This window comes from Symphalangus syndactylus, chromosome 10 (genome assembly GCF_028878055.3).
Source record: "Symphalangus syndactylus isolate Jambi chromosome 10, NHGRI_mSymSyn1-v2.1_pri, whole genome shotgun sequence".
NCBI classification, from domain to species: domain Eukaryota; kingdom Metazoa; phylum Chordata; class Mammalia; order Primates; family Hylobatidae; genus Symphalangus; species Symphalangus syndactylus.
Window position 1 is genome coordinate 66,736,770 of NC_072432.2, and position 18,885 is coordinate 66,755,654.

The 18,885-nt window shown below is 36.0% G+C and overlaps 1 protein-coding gene across 6 annotated transcripts in view; it reads right to left on the reverse strand.

Annotated features, from left to right (window-relative positions):
- Window positions 1-18,885, reverse strand: part of SLC4A4 (solute carrier family 4 member 4) — a 491,407-nt gene that overhangs the window by 55,592 nt on the left and 416,930 nt on the right. The window lies entirely within an intron of this gene.

Genomic DNA, 18,885 nt, shown 5'->3' on the forward strand with positions numbered 1-18,885 from the left:
AGCTATAGGAAGGTCAAAGGTCTTCAATCAGATTCAACATAAAAATACTCTATCAAGATATAATCAAATTGTCAAAAAATCTAATACAAAGAGAAAATCTTGAAGCAGCAAGAGAAGAGAAGCAAATCACATACAAGACAGTTCCAATAAGACTAGCAGCATATTTTGCATCAAAAGCTTTACAATCCAGGAGAGACTTGGATAATATATTCAAAGAGCTGAAGAAGGATTCTGATGCAAGATGGCTGACTACAGACACCTACTCTTTCCAGAAAGAAGAACCAAAATTATGACTAGAGAAATATACCTTGAATAGAACACATAGGAGAGAACACAAGAGTACAAGAAGGAACTCACAGAAAACACCAGAGGCACAGAAAAGGAAGAAAGCAAGTGGCTAGAAAGACTAGAGGGGTTCCATATTGCAGGGAAAGAGTAATTAAGAGAACTTCAGTGGTCCACATCCCTTACACAGTCGGCTGCAATATGAAATACAGAAGAGCTCCTCTACCCACATGAACAATGACATTAGCAAGGGTGGTGGTTTAGAAACCCAGTGGGGCATTACACCAGACTGGGAATTTGCACTGGGTCACTCACACCCCCTTGAGATATGAGCAGCTATGGCAGGGCACCATTTTGGGAGCACAGCCATTACTGGTGAAGCAATCACACAAAAGAGTAAGAAAAAGGACTCAGATAGTACCACTAACAGAAATCCTCTGGCCAGGCACGGTGGCTCATGCCTGTAATCCCGGCACTTTGGGAGGCCAAGGTGGGCGGATCATGAGGTCAGGAGATCAAGACCATCCTGGCTAACACAGTGAAACCCCGTCTCTACTAAAAATACAAAAAAAAACTTAGCCGGGCGTGGTGGCGGGTGCCTGTAGTCCCAGCTACTCGGAAGGCTAGGGCAGGAGAATGGTGTGAACCCGGGAGTCAGAGCTTGCAGTGAGCCGAGATCATGCCACTGCACTCCAGCCTGGGTGACAGAGCGAGACTCCGTCTCAAAAAAAAAAAAAAAAAAAAATCCCCCAAACCACAAATAATAAGAGAAAAAGAAAGGAAGAAAGAATATACAAAACAACAGAAAACTATTAGTAATATGACAGAAACAAAGCCTCACATATCAATAATAACTTTAAATATTAACAGATTAAATTCTACACTTAAAAGATATAGAACTGCTGACTGGATTTACAAAAGTAGCATCTAACTATATGCCACTTATAAGAAACTCACCTTACCAGTAAGGACGTATACAGACTGAAAGTAAAGGGATGGAAAAAGATATTCCATGCAAATGAAAACCAGAAGTGAGCAAGAGTAGCTATACCTACATAAGATAAAACAGACTTTGAGTCAAGAACAGTTTTAAAAGAGTCATTTTATATGAAATAAAGCAATTAATCCAGGGAGAGGATATAACAATTCTAAAAATATATGCACCAAACAATGGAGCACCCAGATTCATAAAGCAAATATTACTAGACCTGAAGAGACAGAATGCAATACAATAACAGTAGGAGATTTTAACACTCTGTTGTCAGCATTAAATAGATAATCTAATTTTAAAAATCAACAAAGAAACACCAATTTAAACTGAACTTTAGACCAAATGAACCTAATAGACATTTACAGAACATTCTACCTAACAACTGCAGAATATACATTTCTTTCATCAGCACATGCAATGTTATCCAGGACTGACCATAGATTAGGCCACCAACAATTTCTGAAAATTTTCACAAAATGAAAATCATATCAACTATATTCTCAGACCACAATAGAATAAAACTAGAAATAAATACAAATATAAACTTTGGAAACTTATAAAAATATATAGAAATTAAACATGCTTCTGAATGACCTTTGAGTCAACAAAGAAATTAAGATGAAAATCAAAAAAAATCTTGAAACAACTGAAAATAAAAACTTAATATACCCAAAACTGTGGAATACAGCAAAATAGTATGAAGAAGGAAGTTTATAGTAATACATATCTCCATGGAAAAGTAGAAAGATTACAAGTTAACAATCTAAAAAATGTACATCAAGGAAACAGAAAACCATGAACAAATCAAATCCACAACTATCAGGAAAAAAAGAAATAATAAAGATCAGAGCAGAACTAACTGAAATACAGACTAAAAAAATACAAAGAATCAATGAAACAAAAGTTGGTTCTTCAAAAAATATACACAGCCAATAAACTGCTAGCTAGACTAAACAAGGAAAAAAGAAGACATCCAAGTAAAATCAGAAATGAAAAAGGACACATTACAACTCATACAACAAAAATACAAAGATCATGAGAGACTACTATGAACAAGTATAGAATAATAAACTAGAAAACCTAGAGTAAATGGATAAATTCCTGGAAACATGCCAATTAAAATTGAATCAGTAAGAAATACAAAATCTCAAAAGATCAATAATTAGTAGTGATTTTGAATCAGTAACAAAATGTCTCCCAATAACGAAAATCCCAGGACTAGATATATTCACTGTGGAGTTCTACCAAAAACATAAAGAACTAACCAATCCTCCTCAAACTATTCCAAACAATTGAAGAGGAGGGAATTTTTCTGTATTAGTCAATTCTTGCATTACTTTAAAGAATTACCTGAGAATGGGTAATTTATAAAGAAAAGAATTTTAATTGGCTCACAGTTCTGCAGACTGTACAGGAAGCATGGCTGGGGAGGCCTCAGGAAACTTACAATCATAATGGAAGGCAAAGGGGAAACAGACATGTCCTACATGGCTGGAGCAGGAGGAAGAGGGTGAAGGGGGTGGTTCTACACATTTTTAAATAACCAGATCTTGTGAGAACTCACTATCATGAGAGCAGCAAGGGGGAAATCTGCTCCCATAATCCAACCCCATCTCTGACACTGGAGATTACAATTTGACATGAGATACGGGTGGGGACATAAATCCAAACCATATCATCCCCTAATACTTTCTATGAGGCTAATATCACCCTGATGCCAAAAACAGACAAGAATAGAAAAAAAGACAAATGCAGGTCAATATTTCTGATGAGCACAGATGCAAAAATTCTCAACAAATTACCAGCAACCCAAATCCAACAGTACATCTACAAGATAATATACCACAATTAAGTGGGATTTATCCCAGGGATGCAGGGATAGCTCAGCACAATAAATGCAAATCAATAAATGTGACATCACATCAACAGTATAAAGAACAAAAATCATACAGTCATCTCAATCAATGTAGAAAAAAATATGATAAAATACAACGTCCTTTCATGATAAAAATTCTCAATAAACTAGGAATAGAAGGAACATACCTATCTCAAAATAATAAAGGGCTTGTACAACAAACCCACCACTAATGTCATACTGAATGAGGACAAGTTGAAAGCCCTTCCTCTAAGAACTGGAAGAAGACAAGGATATCCATTTTCACAACTCCTATTCAACACAGTCTGGAAGTCCTAAATGAAGCAACCAGGTAAGAGAAAGAAATAAAAGACATCCAAATTGGAAAAGGGGAAGTTAAATTGTGCCTCTGCTGATGATACATTCTTACATCTAATAAAACCCAAAAACTCTATCAAAAATCTCTTAGATTTGATTAAAAATTTAGTACAGTTGCAGGATACAAAATCAACATACAAAACCCAGTAGCATTTCTATACACCAAGATCTAGCCAAGAAAATAATTTAAAAGGTAATTACATTTATAAGAGATACAATACAATAAAATAAAATAAAATACCCAGGAATAAATTTAACCAAGGGGGTGAAACATCTCTAGAAAGAAAACTGCACAACAATGATGAAATGAAGAGGCCACAAACAGAAAAACTTCCCACACTCATGGATCAGAAGCATTAATACCATTAAAATGAGCATAATGTACAAAGCAGTCTGCAGATTCAATGCGATCTATTTCAAAATACTGCCACCTTCACAGAATTAGAAAAAAAAATCCTATTTAATAAAACTCATATAGAACCACAAAGAAGCCTGAATAGCCAAAGCAATCCTGAGCAGCAAAAAGAACAAAGCTGGAGGCATCACATTATCTGACTTCAAGATATATTACAATGCTATAGTAACCACATCAGCATAGTATTGCTATAAAAATAGACACATAGACCAACGGAACAGAGTAGATAATCCAGAAATAAAGATGCACTTACAGCTAACTGATCCTCAAAAAAGCTGACAAGAACTTACATTGGGCAAAGTATACCCTCTTTGATAAATGGTGCTGGGAAAATTGGATACCCACATCCAGAAGAATACAACTGGACTCCTACCTCACCATATGCAAACATCAACTCAACATTGATTAAAGACTTATATGTAAGATCCAAAACTATAAAAATACTGGAAGAAAACCGAGGGAAAATTCTCCTGGACGTTGGTGTAGACAAATAATTTATGATTAAGATCTGAAATTCACCAGCAACCAAACAAAAATAGACAAGTGGGATTTAAACCAAAAAGCTTCTGCACAACAAAAGAAATATTCTACAGAATGAAGAGACAACCTACGGAATGGGAAAATATATTTGCAAATTATTCATCCAACAAGGGACTAACCTTAGAATATACAAGGTACTTAAGAAAAGAAAAACAAATAATTCCATTTAAGTGGGCAAAGGACACGAATAGACATTTCTCAAAAGAAGACATAATAACAGCCAACAGGTATATGAAAAAATGCTCAGCATCACTAATCATCAGAGAAATGCAAATCAAAACTACAATGAGATATCATCTTACCCCAGTCAGAGTGGCTATTACTAAAAAGACCAAAAATAAGATGTTGACAAGGATGCAGAGAAAGAGGAAATGTTTTATATGGTTGGTAGAAATGTAAACTACCACAGTCACTATGGAAAACAGTATTGAGATTTCCCAAAAAACTCAGCACCGAATTGCCACTTGATCCAGCAAACACAGTACTGGGAATCTACCCGAAGGAAAGGAAATCACTATATCTAAGGGATAGGATATCTGCACTCACATGTTTACCGCAGCACCATTCACCATAGCAAAGGTATGGGATCAACCTATGTGTCCATCAACAGACAAATGGACAAAGAAAACGTGACATATATATATATATATAAAACGGAAAACTATGTAGCCATAAAAAGAATTAAATAATGTCATTTGCAGCAACATGGATAAAACTGAAGGTCATTGTGTTTAGTGAAATAAATCAGGCATGGAAAGACATATAGTGCATGTTATCACTCATATGTGGAAGCTAAAAAAATTTGATCACATTGAGGTAGGGAGTGGAAAGACAGTTAACAGAATCTGGGAAGGGTGATGGGGGTAGGGCAGAGAATAAATTTGGTTATAGGTATAATGATACAGACAGAAGGATCAAATTAAGTGTTTGATAAAAGGTTAGAGTGACTATACTTAACAAAAATGTATTGAAAATGGGTGATAGATACCCTTAATACCCTTATAACCTTTTGTTATGTACATATAACAAAACCTCACACATACCCCATAAATTTGTGCAATAAATAAAATAAAATAGACCAAAAGTATCAAAGGCGCAGATCAAAGTTGTATTTTTTAAGTTTAGAGAAAATTAGCACTCAACTTTATTTACATTCTAATAAATACTAAAGACACCTTAAAAAATGAAAAATAAAAGACAAATCTCCAAAATAAAACAAAAAAAAAAGAGCATAAGGGGAAAAAAATTGCCAAAAAAGAATACCATCTATCCTCCAAAAATGAAGGAGAGATACTTTCCCAGACAAATAAATGCTGAGCAAGTTCACTGCCACCAGACCTGTATTACAAGAAATGCTAAAGAGAATTCTTCAGGGTAAAAGAAGAGGATTCTAATTATTAACTGAAAAACATTTGAAAGTATAAAACTCACTGGTAAAAGTAAGTGTATAGTTAAGTTCAGAAAATTAATACTGTAATTGTAAGGTGTAAATTACTTATATATTTGATATAAATGATAAAGACAAAACTATTTAAAATGATAATTGCGGCTGGGCATGGTGGCTCACGCTTGTGATCCCAGCGCTTTGGGAGGCCGAGGCGGGTGGATCACGAGGTCAGGAGATCAAGACCACGGTGAAACCCCATCTCTACTAAAAATACAAAAAAAAAAAAAAAAATTAGCCGGGCATGGTGGCGGGCACCTGTAGTCCCAGCTACTCGGAGAGACTGAGGCAGGAAAATGGCGTGAACCCGGGAGACAGAGCTTGCAGTGAGCTGAGATTACGCCACTGCACTCCAGCCTGGGCAACAGAGTGAGACTCCGTCTCAAAACAAAAAAAATAAAATGATAATTGCTATAATAATTTATTCAGGGATATATAACATTAAAAGATATACACTGTAAAATCCAAAACATAAGAAAAATATTGGGGGAGATATAAAGTAAAAGTACAAAATTGTTTTATGCAATAAAAGGTAAGTTGTTATCATCTTAAAATAGCCTGTTATAATTTTAAGATGTTTTATGTAAGCCTGATGGTAACCACAAAGCAAAAATCTCTAAAAGACACAAAAGATAAAAAGAAATCAAAACACAGTGGAGAAAATTATCTAATCACAAAGGAAAACAACAAAAGAGGAAGGAAAGAACAAAGAACAAAGAACAAAGAACAAAGAACAAAGAATCTAAAATAATTAACAAAATTGTAGTGGAAAGTCTGTACCTCTGAAAGTTACCTTGAATGTAAACGAGTTAAATTCTCCACTAAAAAGACAGAATGGCTGAATGGATTTTTTTTTAAAGATCCAACTATATGCTGCCTAAAAGAGACTCATTTCACCTCTGAGGATACACGTAGTTTAAAACTGAAAGGATGCAACCAAAAGGAAACAAGGATGTCTGTATTTGCATCAGATAAAATAAATTGTAAGTAAAAAAACAAGACAAAGAAGGTCATTATATAATGATAAAGGGATCAGTTCATAAGAAGACATAAAAATTTTCATTCCAGACATCATTAAGATGGCCGACTAGAATTACCTGGTGCTCATCCACTCCACAAAAAGGGACCAAAATAGCAAATAAATAATTACATTTACATTAGAGTGATAGAAATTATGTTGGGAGAGATCCAGAGAAGCAGTGAAATCCCTGTAGAGTGTGAAAGCCCAGGATAGAGAAAGGAAAAGGCATCCTTCTACTTCGTCACACTATCTTCTTGCTGGGATTGGCTCAGAATCAAGGAAGATTTATTATTATGACAAAAAGACAAACTGGAGGCCCCCAGAAATCCCCACAGCCACCAGAGATACCAGAAGTCCTTGCTACAGGAGAGTTCCCTGTCCTCACAGGTCCAAAATTCAGATTAGGGAGTTTCTAAGAGTTTACACAGCTGCATTGCCCCAGAGTAGGAGCTCAGGTTGTATATACTCTACCCTGCAAGCTAAGGTGCTATGGCATGGCACCATCTTTAAACTGGACTAACTGTTGGAGGGAATCCTGCCCTGGGACCCAGAAGCCACTGCCTCTCTTCATCCTTGAGGCCTCACCCTCATTTCACCATGTTTACACAGGTGCCTGCAGCACCACAACCCCGGGTGTACAAAGCATAGAACCAACAGTACAACTAAGAACTCATTGTTCAAACCCATGGGGCATCTTCACCCATGAGGAACAGGTGGACCTGCAAAGCAGGAAAGTCACTGAACAGCTAGCCAGTCTGCCATGCTCCTTACCCGAGAGGCTACCTGGTGGCACCCCTGGTCCCCAAACCCCAGATTGCTCGCCACACAGCCTGCTGACCCACCATGCACAAATGTTCCCAGTTCTGAAACTGGCCCAGGCATTCTAAAGAGCCTAGCAAAACCACACTACCACTGTCACAAACTCCCATGAAGTAGGCCACTAAGGCAATCACAGATTGCTTACAAAAATAGAGCTGAAGAAAATGTATGGCAACCATGCTACTGAGTCTACCCAGAACCAAAGCCAATATACTATACCAAATGACACCCTAAGACCCATCTACAGAAAAAAAAAATCCCTCCCTACAAAAGATACTCCATGAATTTTAAAAAATGACTATTTCACTAGATGTGTGATATCAACATAGAGACACAAGAAATATAAAAAGGCTAGTTTGACTTCCTCTCTTCCAATTTGCATAGCCTTTATTTCTTTCTCTTGCCTGACTGCCCTGGCCAGAACTTCCAATACTATGTTGAATAAGAATGGTGAGAGAGGGCATCCTTGTCTTGTACTGGTTTTCAAGGAGAATGCTTACAGCCTTTGCCCATTCAGTATAATATTGGCTGTGGGTTTGTCATACATGGCTGTCATTATTTTGAGGTATCTTCCTTTAATAACTAGTTCATTGAGAGTTTTTAACATAAACAAATGTTGAATTTTATCAAAGGCCCTTTCTGCATCTATTGAGATAATCACATGGTTTTTTTCCTTAGTTCTGGTTATGTGATGAATCACATTTCTTGATTTGTATATGTTGAACCAACCTTGCATCCCAGAGATGAAGCCTACTTGATCGTGGTGGATAAGCTTGACATGCTGCTGGATTCGGTTTGCCAGCATTTTGTTGAGGATTTTTGCATCAATGTTCATCAAGGGTACTGGCTAACCTTCTCATTTTTTGTTGTATCTCTGCCAGGTTTTGGTATCAGAATGATGCTGGACTCATACAATGAATTAGGGAGAAGTCTCTCCTTTTAATTTATGGAATAGTTTCAGTAGAAATGATACCAGCTCTTCTTTGTACATCTGGTATAATTCAGCTGTGAATCCATCTGGTCCTGGGCTTTTTTGGGTTGTTGGGCTATTTATTACTGCCTCAATTTCAGAACTCATTATTGGTCTATTCAGGGATTCAACTTCCTCCTGGTTCAGTCTTGGGAAGGTGTATGTGTCCAGGAATTTATCCATTTGTTCTGGATTTCCTAGTGTATGTGCATAGAGGTGTTTATATTATAAACACCATTATAATATTCTCTAATGGTTGTTTGTATTTCGGTGGGGTCAGTTGTGATATCCCCCTTTATCATTTCTGCTTGTGTTTATCTGAGTCTTCTCTCTTATCTTCTTTATTAGTCTAGGTAGTGGCCTATTTTATTAATTTTTTCAAAAAATCAGCTCCTGGATTCATTGATCTTTGGAAGGGTTTTTCATGTCTCTATCTCATTCAGTTCAGCTCTGAACTTGGTTATTTCTTGTCTTCTGCTAGCTTTCGGGTTTGTTTGCTCTTGGTTCTCCAGTTCTTTCAGCTGTGATGTTAGCTTGTTAACTTGAGATCTTTCTAGCTTCTTGATGTGGGCTTTTAGTGCTATAAAATTCCCTCTTAACACTGTTTTAGCTACATCCCAGTGATTCTGGTACATTGTCTCTTTGTTCTGATTGGTTTCAGAGAACTTCCTGATTTGTGCTTAAATTTCATTATTTTCCCAAAAGTCATTCAGGAGCAGGTTGTTCAATTTCCATGAAGTTTTACGGTTTTGAGTGAATTTCTTAATCCTGAGTTCTAATTTGATTACACTGTGGTCCGAGAGACTGTTATGATTTCAGTTCCTTTGCATCTGCTGAAGAGTGTTTAACTTCCGATTATGTGATCAATTTTAAAGTAAGTGCTGTGTGGTGATGAGAAGAAAGTATATTCTGTTGTTTTGGGGCAGAGAGTTCTGTAAATATCTATCAAGTCTACCTGATGCAGAGCTGAGTTCAGGTCTTGAATACCTTTGTTAATTTTCTCTCTTGATGATATGTCTAATATTGTCAGTGGGGTATTAAAGTCTTGCACCATTATTGTGTGGGAGTCTATGTCACTTGAAGGTCTCTAATAACTTGCTTTATAAATCTTGGTGCTCCCTTATTGGATGCATTTCTATTTAGGACAGTTAGCTCTTCTTGTTGAATTGAACCCTTTACCATTATGTAATACCTTTTGTCTTTTTTCATCTTTGTTGGTTTGAAGTCTGTTTTGTCAGAAACTAGGATTGCAACCCATGCTTTTTTCTGTTTTCCATTTGTTTGGTAAATTTTCCTCCATCCTTTTATTTTAAGCCTATGTGTGTCTTTGCATGTGAAAATGGTCTCTTGAAGACAGAATACAAATGAGTCTTGGTTTGTTATGCAGCTTTCCACTCTGTGTCTTTTAATTGGGGCATTTAGCCCATTTACATGTAAGGTTAGAATTGCTATGTATGGATTTGAGCCTGTCATCGTGATATTAGCTGGTTATTTTGCAGACTTTTTTATGTGGTCACCTTATGGTGTCACTGGCCTGCGTACTTCAGTGTGCTTTTGTAGTGGCTGGTAAGGGTTTTTCCTTTCCATATTTAGTGCTTCCTTCAAGAGCTCCTGTAAAGCAGGTCTGGTCGTAATGAATTTCCTCAGCATTTGCTTGCCTGAAAATAATTTGATTTCTCCTTTGCTTATGAAGCTTAGTTTGGGGAGATACAATATTCTAGGTTCAATTTTCTTTTCTTTAAGATGTTAAATAGTGGCCCCCAATCTCTTCTGGCTTGTAGGATTTTCACTGAGAGGCCCACTGTTGGTCTCATGGGCTTCCCTTTGTAGGTGATCTAGCCTTTCTCTCTGGCTGCCCTAAACATTTTTTCTTTCGTTTCAACCTTGGAGAATCTGATGATTATGTGTCTTGAGGACGATCTTCTTGTGAAGTATCTTGCTGAGGTTCTCTGCATTTCCAAAATTTGAATATTGGCCTGTCTAGCTAGGTTGGGGAAGTTCTCCTGGATGATATCCTGAAATGTGTTTTCCAAACTGGGAGTCAAACTACCTAGTTTGCAGATTATATAAAACTGTATCTAGAAAACCCCATCATCTCAGCCCCAAAGGTTCTTGAGCTGCTAAGCAACTTCAGCTAAGTCTCAGGACACAAAATCAATGTGCAAAACTCACTAGCATTACTTTAAACCAATAACAGGCAAGTTGAAAGTCAAATCACAAATGAACTCCCATTCACAACTGCCACAAAAAGAATAAAATATCTAGGAATACAGCTAATGATGGAAGTGAAGGACCTCTTCAATAAGAACTACAAACCACCACTCAAGGAAATCACAGATGACAGAAACAAATGGAAAAGCATTCCATGCTCATGAATAGGAAGAACCAATATGTTAAAATGTTAAAATGGCCATACTGCCCAAAGCAATTTGAAGATCTAATGCTATTCCAAGTAAAATACTATTGATATTCTTCACAGAATTAGAAAAAACTATTTTAAAATTCATATGAAACCAAAAAAGAGCCCAAATAGCCAATGCAATCCTAAGCAAAAAGAACAATGCTAGAGGCATCACGCTACCTGACTTCAAACTACAGGACTACAGAAACCAAACAGCATGGTACTGGTACAAAAACAGACACATAGACCAATGGAACTGAATAGAAAATCAAGAAATAAGACCACACACCTACAACCATCTGATCTTTGACAAACCTGGCAAAAACAAATAATGGTGAAGTAATTTCCCATTTAATAAATGGTGCCAAGAGAACTAGCTAGCGTATGTAGAAAATTGAAACTTGACCTCTTCCTTACACCATATACACAAACTAACTCAAGATGGATTAAATAGTTAATTGTAAAACCCCAAACCATAAGAACCCTAGAAAAAAATCTAGGCAATACCGTTCAGGACACAGGCATGGGCAAAGATTTCATGATGAAGACACCAAAAGCAATTGCAAAAAAAGCAAAAATTAACAAACAGAATCTAATTAAACTAAAGAGCTTCTGCCCAGCAAAAGAAATGGTCATCATTGTGAACAGACAACCTACAGAATGGAAGAAAATTTTTGCAAACTGTGTATCTGATAAAGGTCTAATATCCAGCAACTATAAGGAACTTAAACAAATTTACAAGAAAAAAACAAAAAAACCCATTAAAAAGTGGGCAGAGGACATGAAAAGACACTTCTCAAAACAAGACATACATGTGGCCAGCAAACATATGAAAAAAAAAAACCTCGACATCACTAATCATTACAGAAATGCAAATCAAAACTGCAATGAGATACTCTCTCACACCAGTCAGAATGGCTATTATCAAAAAGTCAAAAAATAACAGATGCTGGCAAAGTTGTGGAGAAAAAGCCTTTGGGTATATATCCATTACTGGATATATTTTAAGTTTTATATATATCCATTTTATATATAAAGTTTTATATATCCATTACTGGATATATACCCAAAGGAATATAAATTGTTCAATTATAAAGACACATTCATACATATATTCATTGCAGCACTATTCACAATATCAAAGGCATGGAATCAACCTAAAAGCCCATCAGTCATAGACTGGATAAAGACAATATGGTACATATACACCATGAAATACTATGCAGCCATAAAACGGAACAAGATCATGTCCTTTGCAGGGACATGGATGGAGCCAGGGGCAATTTATCCTTAGCAAACTAATGCGGGAACAGAAAACCAAATACCGCATCTTCTCACTTATAAGTGGGAGTTAAATGATGAGAACACAGGGATACATTCAGAAAAACAACACACTCTGGGGTCTGTTGGGAGGGGGAGGTGGGAAGAGGGAGAGAATCAGGAAGAAAAGCTAGTGGATGCCAGGCTTAATACTTGGGTGATGGAATGATCTGTGCAGCAAACCACCATGGCACAAATTTACCTATGTAACAAACCTGCACATCCTGTATATGTACCCTGAATTAGAATAAAGGTTGGATATTTAAAAAAAAATACAAAAAAAGCAAAAAAGAAAAATAATAATAACACCCCCCATGAAACACAGTAAGTCTTCAGTAGGAGGTCCAAAAAAACAATATTTATAAAATAGATCAAAAGGAATTCAAAATAATGATCTTAAAGAAGCTCAGAGAGATACTATAGAATACAAACAATTCAGTGAAACCAGAAAAATAATTCATGATCTGAATGAAAAATTCAAAAAAGTGAAAGACATCATAAAAAAGAATCAAACAGAAATCTTGGCGGCGAAGAATTTAGTGAAAGAAATAAAAAAAAATACAATTGATAGCATCAACAACAGACTAGATCAAGAAGATGAAAGAGTTCCTGAACTTGAAGACATCTTTCGAATTAGCCCAGTCAAGTCTGAGGAAAAAATAAATAAGAATTAAGTGAATAAGGCCGGGCGCGGTGGCTGACGCTTGTAATCCCAGCACTTTGGGAGGCCGAGGCGGGCGGATCACGAGGTCAGGAGATCGAGACCACGGTGAAACCCTGTCTCTACTAAAAATATAAAAAAAAAATCAGCCGGGCGTGGTGGCGGGCGCCTGTAGTCCCAGCTACTCGGAGAGGCTGAGGCAGGAGAATGGCGTGAACCTGGGAGGCGGAGCTTGCAGTGAGCCGAGATTGCGCCACTGCACTCCAGCCTGGGCGGCAGAGCGAGACTCCGCCTCAAAAAAAAAAAAAAAAAGAATTAAGTGAATAAATCTTTGCATTATATGTGTGAAAGTGAAAGAAGAGACAAATAAAATAACAGAAAACCTATTTAACAAAATAATGACTGAAAACTTCAAAGTCTTGGGAGAAATATGGATGTCCTGATCCAAGAAGTTCAAAAGTTCCCAACTGGACTGAGCCCTAAACAATGCTCTCCAAGGCATATTAATACTCAAACTGTCAAAAGCTAAAGACAAAGAGAGAATTCTATAAGCTGCAAGAGAAAAGCATCAAGTCACATAGAAGAGAATCTCCATTAGACAATTAACAGATTTCTCAGCAGAAATCTTGCCAGTCAGGAGAGAATGGTATAATATATTCAAAGTGTGGAAACAAAAACCAACTGTTAGCCAATACCGCATCCAGAAAAGCTATAATAAAGATCTTTCCAGACAAGCAAAAGCTGAGGGAATTCATTATTGCTAGATCAGTCTTATAAAAAATGCTTAAGAGCTACAACTGTAAACAAAAGGATGATATTTATTATCACGAAAATACATGAAAGTATAAAACTCACCAGTAGAGGTAAATTCATAATCAAACGCAGAATTATAATGGTGCTACGTAAATCTTTCAATCTCTAGTATGAAGGTTTAAACTCAAAATGGTTGAAAACAAGAAAAGCCATAATTAGTGACTAAGAAACACACAGTAGATAAGAAAGTAAATTAAGGTAACAAACATATAAATTGTGGGAGGGAGCAAAAAAGTCTAAAGTATTTTAACGTGACCAAAGTTAAGTTGTTATCAGCTTAAAATAGAGTATTATAATTACAAGACTCATTATGTTAGCCCCATGGCAACCACAAAGATAGAAATTACAGCAGATAAACACATGAGAAAGGGAAAAGAAACAAAGCTTAGCACCAAACCACAGAGGTAAACAAGAGAGGAAGAAAAGAACAAAGGATATTAAAATAATTAAAGTACAATTAACAAAATGATAGGAGTAAGTCCTTACCTATCAATAAAATCCTTGAATGTAAATGAAATTAAGTTCTCCAATGAAAAGATACAGAGGGAATGAATGGATGAAAAAAAAAAGACCAAACTATAGTTTGCCTACTAGAGATCCCCTCACTATTAAGGACAAACAGACTGAAAATGAAAGGATGGAAAAAGATACTCCGTGCAAATGGGAACCAAAAGTGATCAGAGGTATCCATATAAAATACACTTAAGTCAAAAACTGTAAAAAGTGACAAAGAAAGTCACTATATAATAATAAAAGAATCGATTCAATAAAACAATTATAAATCTATATGCACCTAATCACTGAGTACCCAAATATATAAAGCAAATATTATTATTCTATCTAAAGGGAGAAACAGAAGAAAATACAGTAATAGTAAATTTCAATACCCCATTTTCAACAATGGACAGATCATCTATGTGGAAAATCAACAAGGAACACTGGACTTCAGTTGCACCATGTATCAAATGGACCTAACAGACCTTTACAGAATATTCCATCCAACTGCTACAGAATACACATTCTTCTCAACTGCATTTGTAACATTCTCCAGAACAGATCATATGCTAGGCTACAAAACTACTCTTAGAAAATTTAAGAAAACAGAGATCATATCAAGTATCTTTTCTGACCACAATATAAAACTATAAATCAACAATAAGGAAAACTTTGAAACCTTCACAAACACATGGAAGTTTATGCTCCTGAATATATGTATGCTACTAAATAACCAATGTGTAAGTAAACAAATTAAAAATGAAATTAATAAATTTGAGACAAATGAGAATGGAAATATATCATACCAAAACCCATGGGACACAACAAAAGCAGTTCTAAGAGTGAAATTTATAGCAATAAATGACTACATCGAAAGAAGATTTCTAATAAACAGCCTAAGGAAGCATGTCAAGGAGCTAGAAAGACAAAAACAAACTAAACTCAAAAATTTTATTATTTCCTAGAAAGAAGGAAATAATAAAACTCAAAGAAGAAATAAAGACTAAAACAAGTAAAAAAAAAATTAACAAAACTAAAAGTTGGGGTTTCTTTAAAGATAAACAAAATCAGCCGGGGTATAGTGGCTCATGCCAGCAATCCCAGCACTTTGGGAGGCCGAGGCGGGTGGATCACTTGAGATCAAGAGTTCAAGATGAGTCTGGTCAACATGGTCAAACCTCGTCTCCACAAAAAATACAAAAATTAGTTGGGCGTGGTGGCACGTACCTGTAATCCCAGTTACTCAGGAGGTTGAGGCACGAGAATCCCTTGAACCCAGGAGGCTGAGGTTACAGTCAGCTGGGATGGCACCACTGCTCTCTAGCCTGGGCAACAGAGCAAGACTCCATCTCGAAAATAAAATAAAATAGGCCGGGCGTGGTGGCTCATGCCTGTAATCCCAGCACTTTGAGAGGCCGAGGCAGGCAGATCACAAGGTCAGGAGATCAAGACCATCTGGCTATTATGGTGAAACCCCATCTCTACTAAAAATACAAAAAATTAGCCAGGTCCCATGGTGGCACGCCCCTGTAGTCCCAGCTACCTGGGAGGCTGAGGCAGGAGAATCGCTTGAACCTCGGAGGCAGAGGTTGCAGTGAGCTGAGATGGCGCCACTACACTCCAGCCTGGGTGACAGAGAGGGACTCTGTCTCAAAACAAACAAACAAACAAAAAATATCAACTAATTAATTAAATTAAAAATAAAAATAAATAACGATAAGCAAAACCAACAAACCAATAGCTAGGCTAAAAGAAAAAGAAGACTGAAATAAATAAATTCAGTGATTAAAAAGAGACATTACACCTGATAACAAAGAAATAAAAAAAACTCTAAGAGATACTTATGAACAATTATACAACAACAAACTAAATAACCTAGAAGAAATGGGTAAATTCCTAGACACATACAACCTATGAAGGGCAGGAAAGGAAGAAGTTAAATTGTCTCTGTTAGCAGACAACATGATCTTACATAAAGACTCCACCAAAAAATATTTTAGAAGTAATAAAATAATTAAGTAAAGTTGCAGAATATAAAATCAACATACAATTCAGTAGTGTTTCTATAGACCAACAACAACCTATCTGAAAAAAAATCACAATCCCACTTACAATAGCGACAAAAGAATAAAATACTTAAGAATAAATTTAACCAGGGAGGTGAATGTGCTATACTTTGAAAATTATAAAGAATTGATGAAAGATATTGAATAAGACAGGAGTAAATGGAAAGCTATCCTGTATTCATGAATTTGAAGAATTGGTATTATTAAAAAGTCCATACTACCAAAGCAATCTACTGATTCAAAGCAAACCCCATTCAAATTCCAATGATATGTTTTACACAAATAGAAAAAGTAATCCTAAAATTTGTATCAAATCACAAAAGACCCCAAATAGCCAAACCAGTCTTGAGTGAAAAGAAGAAAGCTGGAAGCATCACACTAATCTACTACAAAACTACAGTAATCAAAACAGCATGGTACTGGTAGAAAAACAGTCATGTAGACCAATGGGATAGAATAGAGTCCAGGAACAAATCCATGCATTTATGGCCAACTGATTTTCAACAAAGATGCCAAGAACACACAATGGGGTAACAGCAGTCTCTTCAATAGATAGTGCTAGGAGAACTAGATATCAACATGCAGAATAATGAAATTAGACCCTCATCTCATATCATATAAAATAATCAATTCAAAATGGATTAAGGCCAGGCAGGGTGGCTCACACCTGTAATCCCAGCACTTTGGGAGGCCAAGGCGAATGGATCATGAGGTCAGGAGTTCAAGACCAGCCTGGCCAAGGTGGTGAAACCCTATCTCTACTAAAAATACAAAAAAAGAGAAAATAGCCAGGGATTAAAGACTTAAATATAAGTCCTGAAACTGTAAAACTATTAAAAGAAAATATAAAGGAAAAGCTCCATGACATTAGTTTGGGCAAAGATTATTGTTAATATCAAATAGCCTAACATTACACTTCAACATAAGGTTATTTTTTGACAACAAAAGCAAACATAGACAAACAGGATTGCATCAAACTAAAACCGAACAGCAAAGAAAATAATCAACAGAGTGAAGAGACAACCTGTGGAATTGGAGAATATATTTGCAAACCATACATCTGATAAGAGGTTAATATCCAAAATATATAAGGAACTCAAACAACTCAATAATAAGAAAACAAAAAACTCACCTAATAAATAGACAGAGGACCTGAATAGATGTTTTGCAAAAGAAGAAATATAAATGGCCAAAAGATAAATGAAAAAATGCTCAACATCATGAAGTATCAGGGAACTACAAATTACATCCACAATGAGATATGACCTCACACCTGTTGGAATGGTTATTATCAAAAAGACAAAAGATAAGTGTTGGTGATGATGTGGAGAAAAGGTAACCCTTGTACACTGTTGGTGGGAATGTAAATTAGAACAGCCATTACAGAAAACAGTATGAAAGTTTCCCCCAAAAAATAAAAACCAGAACTACTATACGATCCAGCAACCCTACTTCTGTGTATGTATCCAAAAGAAATGAAATCATGATCTCAAAGATATGTCAACACTCTCATGTTCTTTGTAGCATTATTCACAATAGCCAAGATATGGAATCAGCCTAAGTGTTCATCAACAGATGAATAAAGAAAATGTGGCACATATAAACACTGGAATACTATCCAGCCATAAAACAAAGGAAATTCTGTCATTAGCAATAATTTGGATAAACCTGGAAGACATTATGTGAAGTGAAATCAGCCAAGCACAGAAAGACAAATACTACATGATCTCACTTATACGTGAAACCTACAATGTCAAACTCATATAAGTAGACAGTACAATGGTGCCTACTGGAGGCGGGGAATGGGAGGATATTGGCCAAAGGGTACAAAGTATCAGACAGGAGGAATATGTCTTTGAGATCCACTGCACAGCATGATGACTATAGCTAATAATAATGAGTTGTATATTTTAAAATGGCTAAAAGAGTAGGTTTTAAATGTTCTCATCACAAAAAATAAGTATGTGAAGTAATGGATATGTTAATTAGCTTGATTTAATCATTCCACAACATACATATATGTCACATTGTACTCCATAGTTTACATTATTATTGGTCAATTAAGATTTTAAAACTTAGGAAAAGGACCTCCATTCATCTCAAAGTTGAAACTAGTTTATTTTGCAAATTATGACTTATAAGTACTTCACAAATTTTCCACTTACTATACTTAAATTATATCAGACTTTGGCAGGTGGTGATGATTTACAAAGTATAAGCCAAAAATACAAACAAACAAAATCCAAGATGCCCAATAAATTACTAATTAAGAAGGAAAAACCTCAAGAGAAAAAAAAATTGTCCTCAAAGACTTTTATCCAGGAATCTGTTCTACACAAAACTCATACAGTTGATGAGGTGTATCAAGAAAGCACATTTCTCAGTGTCTTTAAGAACAGGCAGTTAATCTG